Raw genomic sequence first — 12,864 nt, 5'->3', positions numbered from 1 at the left:
TAGTCTGGCACTCCCCCTGTGCTAAGTGGGTCAGACTAAGGACAGATCCAGCAGCCCCAAAATTAGGCATTCTTGAGACACCGTGGGTAATCAGCAGCAGCAGAATTATATACAGGAAACACTTTTTTATCCGGCACCGACGGGACCGGCGCGGTGCCGGTTGATCAAAAAGTCCGGATTACAGAGAGGTATACTTACCAAGGTACGAGAGGCCCGTACATGGTCACAGGGGCAGGAGCCCCGGTTACACGGCACTTGTGCAGGAGCCCCGGTTACACGACCACAGATCCAGGAGTCCCTGTTGCACGGCCACAGGTGCAGGAACCCCGGTTACACGGCCACAGGTGCAGGAACCCCGGTTACACGGCCACAGATCCAGGAACCCCGATTACACGGCCACAGATCCAGGAGTCCCTGTTGCACCACCACAGGTGCAGGAACCCCGGTTACACGGCCACAGATCCAGGAACCCCGGTTACACGGCCACTAATATATAGTAAAACTTACCTGAACCTACTCCTGAATTTTGCCGGTTAAGAGAGATTTCCAGATATTTAGGTACCGGTAAAAAGAGAGTTTCCTGTACCACCACCATCTGTAACCTCATGGCGCACTCCTCCATTAGCACCAGTAGTTACAAAGGCCTTTGGGAGATTCTGAAGATGCAAAGGGTGCGAGTTAAACGCAATCCTTTCTTTTCCCCGGCGGGTGTGCTCCCTTGGGTTTTGGGGGGGGCCAGGTTAGCAGGCACATTTACTCAGCGCTTTCTACAGGGAGTGATTGGAGAGGTAAGGGGGGGCGAGCTGCTTCATTCTAGGCAAGTCCAACTCACGGGTGCTGTCCAGATGGAACATTTTTAAATGACAATCTGAGGCAACAACAACCTGCATTTATATAGCACCTTTAACATCGTGAAACGTCCCAAGGTGCTTCACAGGAGGGTAATCAGACAAAGATTGACAGCGAGCCTCAGAAAAAGTTATTAGGACAGGTGACTGGGTCAAAGGGGTGGGTTTTAAGAAGCAACTTAAAGGAGGAGAGAGAGGCGGAGAGGTTTAGGGAGGGAATTCCAGAGCTTGGGGCCCAGGCAGCTGAAGGCACGGCCGCCAATGGCGGAGCGATTAAAATCGGGGATGCGCAAGAAGCCTGAATTGGAGGAGCGCAGAGATCACGGAGGGTTGTAGGGCTGGAGGAGGATACGGAGATAGGGAGAGAGGCGAAACCATGGAGGGATTTGAAAACAAGGATGGGAATCCTTGTCAGTCCACATTGCCCACGTGGGTCCGTCCCTTTTGATTATTGTCAATTAAAAAAAATAATTAAAGCTAATGGGGTTGTGAGTGATTTTTTTTTTACACAGAGTTGCCATGGATCCGATTTACATCCAAAACAGGAGTTTATTTAACAGGGATTGCAGGCCCCTCAGATGCGGGTGTGTATTTTCCCCACTGACTGCCCTGTTAACTGCGACCCCCGCGTTCTGCGTTTTGTCTCACGTTTTCTCCAGCTTGCAACAAAGGGCCTTTTCATCACCGTGAACCGAGATTACCCTCTGCTGGAGAGGAGCTGGCTGTCATGTACAACAGAAGAAAAGGCGACCAAAGCTCGCAGGCAGTTCATGTCATTTTTTCCCCCCTCCCCCTCCCCCTACCTCCCCCCCACCCCCACCCCCCGCCACTGCCTCCCCCCACCCACCCAACTTTTTTTTTTCCCTGCGAAGGGGACGGATGAAGTAATGCGAAATCCTTCAGTGCAGTGATGTAACGTAACAGAAATAAAGCCGTGGCTTTCAGTTGGTTGCCCTGACACTGGTTGGCATGCATTGCAACCAGAGAAAGGGGCTCTTTAAATACTTTAGGGAAATTGGTTTTTTTAACACTTATGTTGAGGCAAGGTTCATCCACCGTTCGTACAGCACAGAAGGAGGCCATTCGGCCCATCATGCCTGTAAAAGACCTATAAAAGAGACTAAAAATAACCAGGCTATATAGAGATTGTCTAATACTTTGAAAGAACTGACCAATTAGTTCCAAACCCACCACCCCGCCCCCGCTCTTTCCCCAGAGCCCTGCAATTTTTTTCCTTTTTAAGTATTTATCCAACTCCCTTTTGAAAGCTATTAGAATCTGCTTCCACCGCCCTTTCAGGCAGCGCGTTCCAGATCACAACAACTCGCTGCATAAAAAAAAAATCTCCTCAACTCCACCGCCACCACCAACCCCCCCACCCGCCCACCAGTTCTTTTGCTAATTATCTTCAATCCATGTCCTCTGGTTACCCACCCTCCCACCAGTGGAAATGTTACTCGGTCCGGCAACACCTCAATTATAAAATTCTCATCCTTGTTTTCAAATCCCTCCATGGACCCGCCCCCCTCTGACCCGCTCCGCGAGGCTGAATCCGCTCCGTTCGCTTCCCGGGACCCTCGGACTCCCAGGAGCTCTGAACCATGGCAGAGATGGCGGCCGTGATGGTCCGGTGCTGAGATCGCTCTCCCTGTTCCGGGCGGCCAGCTCTCGCTGCTCGCTCCCGCAACTGGAGCGAGGTGCTCGGCGAGTCAGGCAGAGGCAGCGCAGCGCGGTGAGCAGCAGCAGCAGCCAAGCCGACCCGCTGGAGCACATCGGCCGGCAGCTCCTCGGCGGGAAGGAATTCCGACTGGGAGGAGGGGAGCCGAGCATGGCGGCCAGAGGCCGACCCGCGAAGAGGGAGAAGTAGGCCCCGGGCCATGGAGCGTCGAGCCGGCGATGGTGAAGAGGAGGCTGAATTGGAGCATTCACATCCCGACGATGTGCTCGGCGAGTCGGGCAGAGGAGCGCAACGCAACGAGCAGCAGCAGCAGACTCACGACATGCTGCAGCACGTCGGCCGGCAGCTCCATTTCGGGTAACTCGCAGTCCGGATGGGAGGAGGGGAGCCGGGCATGGTGGTCAGAGCGGGAGAAGCAGGCCACCACACGTGGAGCCGGCAACAGTGAGGAGGAGGCCGCGGTGAAGAGGAGGACGGAGCGGCTGAGGGACATCGTGCTCCCACTGCCATGGGAAGCCATTGTATTGACTCTGAACGCGGCGCTGTCTGTATAGCTGACGCGTCCCTACGGGGAACAAGCATTCCATTGTACTTGTTACATATGGCAAATAAATCTAATCTGAACCTGAATCTATCTCTGTGACCTCCTCCAGCCCCACAACCCTCCGAGATCTCTGCGCTCCTCCAATTCTGGCCTCTTGCGCATCCCCGATTTTAATCGCTCCGCCATTGGCGGCCGTGCCTTCAGCTGCCTGGGCCCCAAGCTCTGGAATTCCCTCCCGAAACCTCTCCACCTCTCTCTCCTCCTTTAAGATGCTCCTTAAAACCTACCTCTTTGACCAAGCTTTTGATCACCTGCCCTAATATCTCCTGATGTGGGTCGGTGTCAAATTTTGTTTGATAATCGCTGCTGTGAGGCACCTTGGGACGTTTTACTATGTTAAAGGCGCTATATAAATGCAAGTTGTTGTTATTGCTGGAACCGTTTCTCCTTATTTACTCCAAAAGACGAGGACACACAGTTTTTGATAAGGCCTGACGATAAAAACGTTTGTCTTCGCAATGCTGAAATGGAGGAAGTTATGACTCAAACAAGACTGGATGTCAGACAAGCAGCCCGAGAGCACAGGGATTGTGGGGTAGTCAGGGAGGTGATGGAGATGTAGAGCCGGGTGTCAACATTATACCTGTAGAAGTTGACCCCATGCCTATGGATAATGTAACTGAGGGGCAGCTTCTAGATGCGGAAGAGATAGCGACCAAGGATGGATCCTCGGAGGGCTTGGCAGGAGAAGGGAAGAGAGATATAAGAAAGAAAGAAAAAAAAGAGACTTGCAATTTACAGCGTCTTTCACGACCTCAGGACATCCCAAAGCCAATGAAGTACTTTTTGAAGTGTGGTCACTGTTATAATGTAGGGAAAACACTGCTGGAGATGCTCAGGCTACAGATATAGGTAGGAATGGAACCAAATGAGGGCAGTCCCAGGTAGCTGGACAACAGAAGAGAGGAGTTGGAAGAGGATGGTGTCGTCAACTCTGATGAACGCGACAGAGAAATTGAGGAAAATGAGAAACATAGAAACATAGAAGATAGGAGCAGGAGTAGGCCATTCGGCCCCTCGAGCCTGCTCCGCCATTCAATGAGATCATGGCTGATCATCCAAATTCAGTACCCTGTCCCTGCCTTCTCTCCATATCCCTTGATCCCTTTAGCCTTAAGAAATATAAAGAAAGAATAAAGTGCCACAGTCGCAATCACAGGGGATGTTGTTCGTGCTCCTGGTCAAGGCTATTTTGATACTTTGGGAAGGGCAGAAGCATGGGTGGGATGCTTTCTGAGGGCGCACTTCAAGTATCTGGACTAATAGGAGGCAGCACTATAATATAGCCCAGCCAGCGTGGCGTGGTGTGGTGTGGTGTGTGCTACTTAACTTCCTGTCCCAAAGAGGCCTCCTCAGGGACACCGCAGAGGAGGAAGAGGAAAGGGGGGCAAAGGGCAGCAAGGCAACTCAGACAGGTAGCAACCCATTGCAGAAAGAGGCAGAAGAGGACAGCCCTTTGCTGCCTGCAAGAGACAATTTGATCCCGGACACCTTCTCATAACTCTAACATCTGCCCATGGTAACAAGAGTCCTGTCTCCCTGTTCCCCCTTTCCCAACCCATCAATTCACCGATATACAGACACTTGTGTGTCACAAACAAGTGGCACATTTCCCATTTATGACACATAAGAATCATAGAATAGTTCAGCACAGGAGGAGGCCATTCGGCCCATCGAGTCTGCGCCGGCTCTTTCGAAGAGCAATCCAGTCAGTCCCACTCCCCCGCTCTTTCCCCATATCCCTGCAATTTTTTTTCTACTTCAAGTATTTATCCAATTCCCTTTTGAAGGCTACTATTGAGTCTGCCTCCACCACCCTATCAGGCAGCGCATTCCAAATTCTAACCACTCATTGCGTAAAAAAGTTTTTCCTCATGTCGCCTCTGGTTCTTTTGCCAATCACCTTAAATCTGTGCCCTCTGGTTATCGATCCTTCAGCCATTGGAAACAGTTTCTCTTTACTTACTCTATCTAAACCCTTCATGATTTTGAACACCTCTATCAAATCTCCTCTCAACCTTCTCTGCTCCAAGGAGAACAACCCCAGCTTCTCCAGTCTATCCACGTAACTGAAGTCCCTCATCCCTGGAACCATTCCAGTAAATCTCTTCTGCACCCTCTCCAAAGCCTTCGCGTCCTTCCCAAAGTGCGGTGCCCAGAATTGGACACAATACTCCAGCTGAGGCCACACATTCCAAGGCACTCGCTCACCTAGCTGTATAACTGGCGTGCAACCAAATGTTTAACTGCAAAAGACATGTGTGGCTCCCTTTGTCCTACTTGGGCCCAGTTCTAGTGCAGATTTGCTCATCCTTTTGGCTTGTGGTTCCACTAAGCGTTGCCAACTCGGGTTGGACATACTCCTGGAGATTTCATCACATTTCATCCTGCCTGCAAACGCCCCGCCTGCTCAAATAGCCGTTTCCCTTCCCAACAGCCAACCCCCCCCCCTCCCCCCACCAATCCTTCTAATATTTTTATAACTAGTAAACAAAAAGTATTCAAACATAATGGGGGGAAAAATACACAATATAATTTTTTTATTCCACGATTTTTCTCTCCTGGTTTGGTCGCTGCAGCGTCCTGGAGATTTAATTCCCAGAGACTCCAGGCCAATCCTGAAGGGTTGGTAACCCCTTGGCTCCAAGCTTCATGCTCAATCAGGAAAAATAGTTGCGTTCTGTAAATTATTGATCCGTGTTTTCTAACCGATGCTTGATGTGGAGTGCTGATCCATTCAAGGTTTTGTATCTGACACTTCCACGCCATGACCAAGGTGAAGCTGTTACTCTATCATCCCTATAGTAATATTAGTGCCATTCAGCTGTGCAATATTCATTAAGGATTAATGGTTAGGATTTGGAAAGCACTGCCTGATAGGGCGGTGGATACGGAGTCAATAGCAGCCTTCAAAAGGGAATTGGATAAATACATGAAGGAGAAAAAATTGCAGGGATATGGGGAAACATAGAAACATAGAAACATAGAAACTAGGAGCAGGAGTAGGCCATTCGGCCCTTCGAGCCTGCTCCGCCATTCAACGAGATCATGGCTGACCATCCAAACCCTAGCACCCGGTCCCTACACCGACCGCCATCCCACCCAAGCCCTATCCCCGTAACCCCGTAACCCCACATATTTAATCCCCCCTAACACTAAGGGCCAATTTTTATCATGGCCAATCAACCTAACCCGCACATCTTTGGACGGGGGAGTGGGACTAACTGGATTGCTCTTCGAAAGAGCCGGCGCAGACTCAATGGGCCGAATGGCCTCCTTCTGTGCTGCACTATTCTATGATTCTATGTCCTGGGCCAATATTTCTCCCTCAATCCACGTCACTAAAAACAGATTATCTAGTCATTATCACATTGCTGTTTGTGGGAGCTTGCTGTGCGCAAATTGGCTGCTGCGTTTCCTACATTACAACACTTCAAAAAGTACTTCAACGATAGTGACCACACCTCAAAAGTACTTCATTGGCTGTAAAGCGCTTTGGGACGTCCTGAGGTGGTGAAAGGCGCTGGAGAAATGGGAGTCATTTCTTTTTTCTTACAGCGATACAGGAGACTGACTGAGGATCACTGCTCCTGGTGAGCTTCTCTTTTTGTTGCATGTGTCTAGGTAATTACAGAGGCTGCTGCATTAATGAGGCTTCCTCAGCCGGTTTCTGGCTCTGGGCCATGGCCACAGCGCAGTGCCTGGGAGGGCGTGAGCCAGAACAATAAATTCTGCTCACAGGGAACAGTGGACAGAGGGTGGGGGTGGGGGTGGGGGGGTGGGGAGGGAGCGGCGGGCGGTGAGCGGGGGGGGGGGGGGGGGTCGATGGAACAAAGCCAGGGGGTAAATCTGTTCACAAGTCCAACACAGGCTGAAAGGAGATACTTTACTTTCTCTGGAGGCCTGCCAAAGCTCTGTAGGTCTCAAAAGAAAGAGACGGCGAGAGGGAGAGAGAGAGGAATGGAAACTGAGCGAAAGTAACAGAGAGTGAGCGCGTAAAAACTAAAATGAAAGCAAATAGAGAAAGGTTGAAAGAGTCAATGTGTAGAAGAGGGAAAGAGGTGGAATAAGTTGGACGAGTGGCGGTATTTTTTCTCTCTTTGATTACGAAGTGCTTGCTGAAATGTTTCAACTCAGTTGCTTGACCCGCGGGGTTTCCCATGGCAACAGGCCTTCCCGCTGGCTCGGCAGGGCCTAGGGTAATGGAGTGAGCAGCTGAGCCACACGGGCCGGGAAGGCCCAGGGGTTCGGGCGGCTGAGTCTGCGGCGAGCAGGCCCCATCGCAAGCAGAGCATCAGCAATGGAGGGCAGCGAGTTGGCCTCAGCGCCCCTGGGGCGAAGGTGGGTGGAAGGCGGTGCGTGGGGGGGTGGATGGGGGGGGTGGCGGAGGGAGGGGGGGGAAGGAGGAACAGACGGCTTCGGGGGGAGAAGTGGGAGGGGCCGGATGAAGGTATGTTGCGTGACTGAATGAAGAGATCTTTTATTGTTGGTATCTCGTCTCCTATTGTGGTTTTTCCCTAGCCCCAGCTCTCCTCCTGGGCTGTTCCCGATGGATTCGATTACTGACAGGAGGACGGAATGTGGAATTTCTGGTCTATTGTGCCCTCGAATAGAAGGTCCTGTTTGGTAAACAACGCTTTAATTAGGAGCCTGACCCTCGATTGATGGAATTCATCCAGAACGAAAGAACTTTCATTTCTATCGCGCCTTTCATGACCTCAGGACGTCCCAAAGCGCTTTACAGCCAATGAAGTACTTTTTGAAGTGTAGTCACTGTTGTAATGTAGGGAAACGCGGCAGCCAATTTCTGCACAGCAAGCTCCCACAAACAGCTGTGTGAAAATGACCAGATCATCTGTTTTTTAGTGATGTTGGTTGAGGGATAAATATTGGCCCAGGACCAATAGTTGCAGGAGAAATCACCTGCTCTTTTTTCAATAGTGGCCGTAGGATCTTTTTACGTCCGCCTGAGAGAGCAGGCGAGGCCTTGGTTTAACGTCTCATCCGAAAGACGGCACCTCCGACAGTGCAGCACTCCCTCAGCACCGCACCTCCGACAGTGCAGTACTCCCTCAGCACCGCACCTCCAACAGTGCAGCACTCCCTCAGTACTGCCCCTCCGACAGTGCAGCGCTCCCTCAGTACTGCCCCTCCAACAGTGCAGCGTTCCCTCAGTACCGCCCCTCCGACAGTGCAGCACTCCCTCAGTACTGCACCTTTGACAGTGCGGCACTCCCTCAGTACTGCCCCTCCGACAGTGCAGCACTCCCTCAGTACTGCCCCTCCGACAGTGCAGCGCTCCTTCAGTACTGCCCCCCTGACAGTGCGGCGCACCCTCAGTTCTGCCCCCCTGACAGTGCAGCACTCCCTCAGTACAGCCCCTCCGACAGTGCGGCGCTCCCGCAGTACTGCCCCTCCGACAGTGCGGCGCTCCCTCAGTACTGCCCGTCCGACAGTGCAGCGCTCCCTCAGTACTGCCCCTCCGACAGTGCAGCGCTCCCTCAGTACTGCCCCTCCGATAGTGCAGCGCTCCCTCAGTACCGCCCCTCCGACAGTGCAGCACTCCCTCAGTACTGCCCCTCCGACAGTGCAGCGCTCCTTCAGTACTGCCCCCCTGACAGTGCGGCCCTCCCTCAGTACTGCCCCCCTGACAGTGCAGCACTCCCTCAATACAGCCCCTCCGACAGTGCGGCACTCCCTCAGTACAGCCCCCCTGACAGTGCAGCACTCCCCCGAGTGCCGGCCTGTAGGCAGGGAGTGCGAGTGACAGGCGGCCCGGGGCTGAAACAGGGCTCTCGCGCGCTTTGCTGTCGGAACAACGTCACATTCAGAGCCTGAGCGTAGAGTACACAACCTCCGCAGCTTCCATTATCCGGCAGTGAATGGGCAAGGTGGCATTAATCACAGCTCCGCGGCGTAGCAGAGGCTGATCCTGGCACACATCGAATAGTTGCCATGTTCCCCCCCCGCAACCCCTCTTGTTCAGTGGCGTGATGTCTTGTTGCTGTGACTGACTGGAAATCAGCTACGCTTGTGTGAGAGAGAGTGAACAAGAATAGAAGGGAAAAAAGAAAGGAAGATTAAAACACCGCATGGAGCAGGGAGACAGTGTGCAACTGCAGAGTGGGATTTTAGAAGTGGTATTCAGCGCCATAATCATATTCACATCCCACTGCAATACTTTCCTGAATTCTTTCACTTGACTTTTATCATTCTAATGCCTTATACGCAGCCCGGACAGGATTGGACAACATGCAGCAAGTTCCACCTCTATCAGGTGTTTTCACATCTGTCAACAGGTGATTAAACCCCAGGACCTATCTCATCCAGCTGTGGCTCAGCTGGTAGCTCTCCGTGACTCACGTCTCTGGAGCGGGACTTGAGCCCACAGCCTTCTAACTCAAGAGGGGGGTGGCAATCCACTGAACCACGCCTGTCTCCTACAGCCTAGTGTACTCGGCAGAGCACAGTCCCGAGTGAGCCTACACCGGGGGGAGGGGGAGAGGGGGCGAGAGGGGAGGTGGGGGGAGTGGGAGAGGGGGAGAGAGGAAAGGGGTAGAGGGGGGAGGGGGGAATGGGGGAGGGGGAGGGGGAGCGGGGGGGGGCAGGGGGAAGGGGAGTGGGGGTGGGGGAGTGGGGGAGCGGGTAGTGGGGGAGCGGGGGGGGTGGGGTGGGAGTGGGGGAGTGGGAGTGGGGGGTGGGGAGGGGGAGTGGGGGTGTGCAGGAGTGGGGGGTGGGGAAGCGGGGGGGGAGTGGGGGAGGGGGGAGTGGGGGGAGGGGGAGTAGGGGTGGGAAAGGGTGAGTGGGGAGGGGGAGGGAGAGGGGGGAGGAGAGGGGGGTGGGGGAGCGGTGAGGGGGGTGGGGGGAGGGGGAGTGGGAGAAACGGAGGGTGGGGGAGAGGGGGTGGGGCGAGATGGGGAGTGGGGGTGGGGAAGAGGGGAGGGCAGAGTGGGGGATAGGGGGGGAGAGGTGTGATGTGGGAGGTGAGGTCCAGCCCAGTGTCCCAGTGGGGGAGGTGGGGGTCCGGCTCAGTGTCCAGTGGGGGAGGTGGGGGTCCGGCTCAGTGTCCCAGTGGGGGAGGTGGGGGTCCGGCTCAGTGTCCCAGTGGGGGAGGTGGGGGTCTGGCTCAGTGTCCCAGTGGGGGAGGTGGGGGTCCGGCTCAGTGTCCCAGTGGGGGAGGTGGGGGTCCGGCTCAGTGTCCCAGTGGGGGAGGTGGGGGTCCGGCTCAGTGTCCCAGTGGGGGAGGTGGGGGTCCAGCAGTGTCCCAGTGGGGGAGGTGGGGGTCCGGCTCAGTGTCCCAGTGGGGGAGGTGGGGGTCCGGCTCAGTGTCCCAGTGGGGGAGGTGGGGGTCCGGCTCAGTGTCCCAGTGGGGGAGGTGGGGGTCCGGCTCAGTGTCCCAGTGGGGGAGGTGGGGGTCCGGCTCAGTGTCCCAGTGGGGGGTGGGGGTCCGGCTCAGTGTCCCAGTGGGGGAGGTGGGGGTCCGGCTCAGTGTCCCAGTGGGGGAGGTGGGGGTCCGGCTCAGTGTCCCAGTGGGGGAGGTGGGGGTCCGGCAGTGTCCCAGTGGGGTCCGGCTCAGTGTCCCAGTGGGGGAGGTGGGGGTCCGGCTCAGTGTCCCAGTGGGGGAGGTGGGGGTCCGGCTCAGTGTCCCAGTGGGGGAGGTGGGGGTCCGGCTCAGTGTCCCAGTGGGGGGGGTGGGGGTCCGGCTCAGTGTCCCAGTGGGGGAGGTGGGGTCCGGCTCAGTGTCCAGTGGGGGAGGTGGGGGTCCGGCTCAGTGTCCCAGTGGGGGAGGTGAGGGTCCGGCTCAGTGTCCAGTGGGGGAGGTGGGGGTCCGGCAGTGTCCCAGTGGGGGGTGGGGGTCCGGCTCAGTGTCCCAGTGGGGGAGGTGGGGGTCCGGCTCAGTGTCCCAGTGGGAGGTGGGGGTCCGGCTCAGTGTCCAGTGGGGGGTGGGGGTCCGGCTCAGTGTCCCAGTGGGGGAGTTGGGGGTCCGGCTCAGTGTCCCAGTGGGGGAGGTGGGGGTCCGGCTCAGTGTCCCAGTGGGGGAGGTGGGGGTCCGGCTCACTGTCCCAGTGGGGGAGTTGGGGGTCCGGCTCAGTGTCCCAGTGGGGGAGGTGGGGGTCCGGCTCAGTGTCCCAGTGGGGGAGGTGGGGGTCCGGCTCAGTGTCCCAGTGGGGGAGGTGGGGGTCCGGCTCAGTGTCCCGGTGGGGGAGGTGGGGGTCCGGCAGTGTCCCAGTGGGGGAGGTGGGGGTCCGGCTCAGTGTCCCAGTGGGGGAGGTGGGGGTCCGGCTCAGTGTCCCAGTGGGGGGTGGGGGTCCGGCTCAGTGTCCCGGTGGGGGAGGTGAGGGTCCGGCAGTGTCCCAGTGGGGGAGGTGGGGGTCCGGCTCAGTGTCCCAGTGGGGGAGGTGGGGGTCCGGCTCAGTGTCCCAGTGGGGGGTGGGGGTCCGGCTCAGTGTCCCAGTGGGGGAGGTGAGGGTCCGGCAGTGTCCCAGTGGGGGAGGTGGGGGTCCGGCTCAGTGTCCCAGTGGGGGGTGGGGGTCCGGCTCAGTGTCCCAGTGGGGGAGGTGGGGGTCCAGCTCAGTGTCCCAGTGGGGGAGGTGGGGGCCGGCTCAGTGTCCCAGTGGGGGGTGGGGTCCGGCTCAGTGTCCCAGTGGGGGAGGTGAGGGTCCAGCAGTGTCCCAGTGGGGGAGGTGGGGGTCCGGCTCAGTGTCCCAGTGGGGGAGGTGGGGGTCCGGCTCAGTGTCCCAGTGGGGGAGGTGGGGGTCCGGCTCAGTGTCCCAGTGGGGGGTGGGGTCCGGCTCAGTGTCCCAGTGGGGGAGGTGGGGGTCCGGCTCAGTGTCCCAGTGGGGGGTGGGGTCCGGCTCAGTGTCCCAGTGGGGGAGGTGGGGGTCCGGCTCAGTGTCCCAGTGGGGGGTGGGGTCCGGCTCAGTGTCCCAGTGGGGGAGGTGGGGGTCCGGCAGTGTCCCAGTGGGGGGTGGGGTCCGGCTCAGTGTCCCAGTGGGGGAGTTGGGGGTCCGGCTCAGTGTCCCAGTGGGGGAGGTGGGGGTCCGGCTCAGTGTCCCAGTGGGGGAGATGGGGGTCCGGCTCAGTGTCCCAGTGGGGGAGGTGGGGGTCCGGCTCAGTGTCCCAGTGGGGGAGTTGGGGGTCCGGCTCAGTGTCCCAGAGACCGAGCAAGCACCCAGACCAATTACCCTCCAGGACAAGAGCTGTGAGAGGCGAGCGTCGCCTCCTGTGTCTGAATTGGAACACAGCCCAGGTTTAAAAGGGAGTTCAGGCTCACTGCTCATAAATTATTTCAAACTGACACCCTGCAGAAGTCATTGAAAATTCCTCGGATTCGGACCAAACTATTTGAAGAAACGGCCGCAAGGGGGGTTCAGAGAGCTGCTGAAGTTGCCTGAAATACATTTTCTTAACAAATCAAGTATCACAAAGGAGCAGAATGCAGGGGTAGATTATCTGACCCGTGCCATTTGCCGTTACGAACTGATAACGCAATCGCGCTAAATTCCTCTCTGTCGTGCTATGACGCAGAAGGCTAAACTAGCACGCGAGAAAAGAAAGACTTACATTTATGTAGCACCACCAGGACGTCCCAAAGCGCTTTACAGCCAATGAAGGACTTTTTTTGAAGTGTAGTCACTTGTGGGAAACATGGCAGCCAATTCGCTCCCGTTAGTGGGTGCACCTATTCCAAAGTGATGGAACCGTTGCCTATCCTGCCCACCCACCACCCCTGA

The sequence above is a fragment of the Somniosus microcephalus genome, chromosome 6 (assembly GCF_052327205.1).
Source record: "Somniosus microcephalus isolate GS21.2 chromosome 6, FLI_Smic_1.0, whole genome shotgun sequence".
Lineage (NCBI taxonomy): Eukaryota > Metazoa > Chordata > Chondrichthyes > Squaliformes > Somniosidae > Somniosus > Somniosus microcephalus.
The sequence above is the reverse complement of the archived record's forward strand: the minus strand, read 5'-3'. Positions refer to the sequence as shown.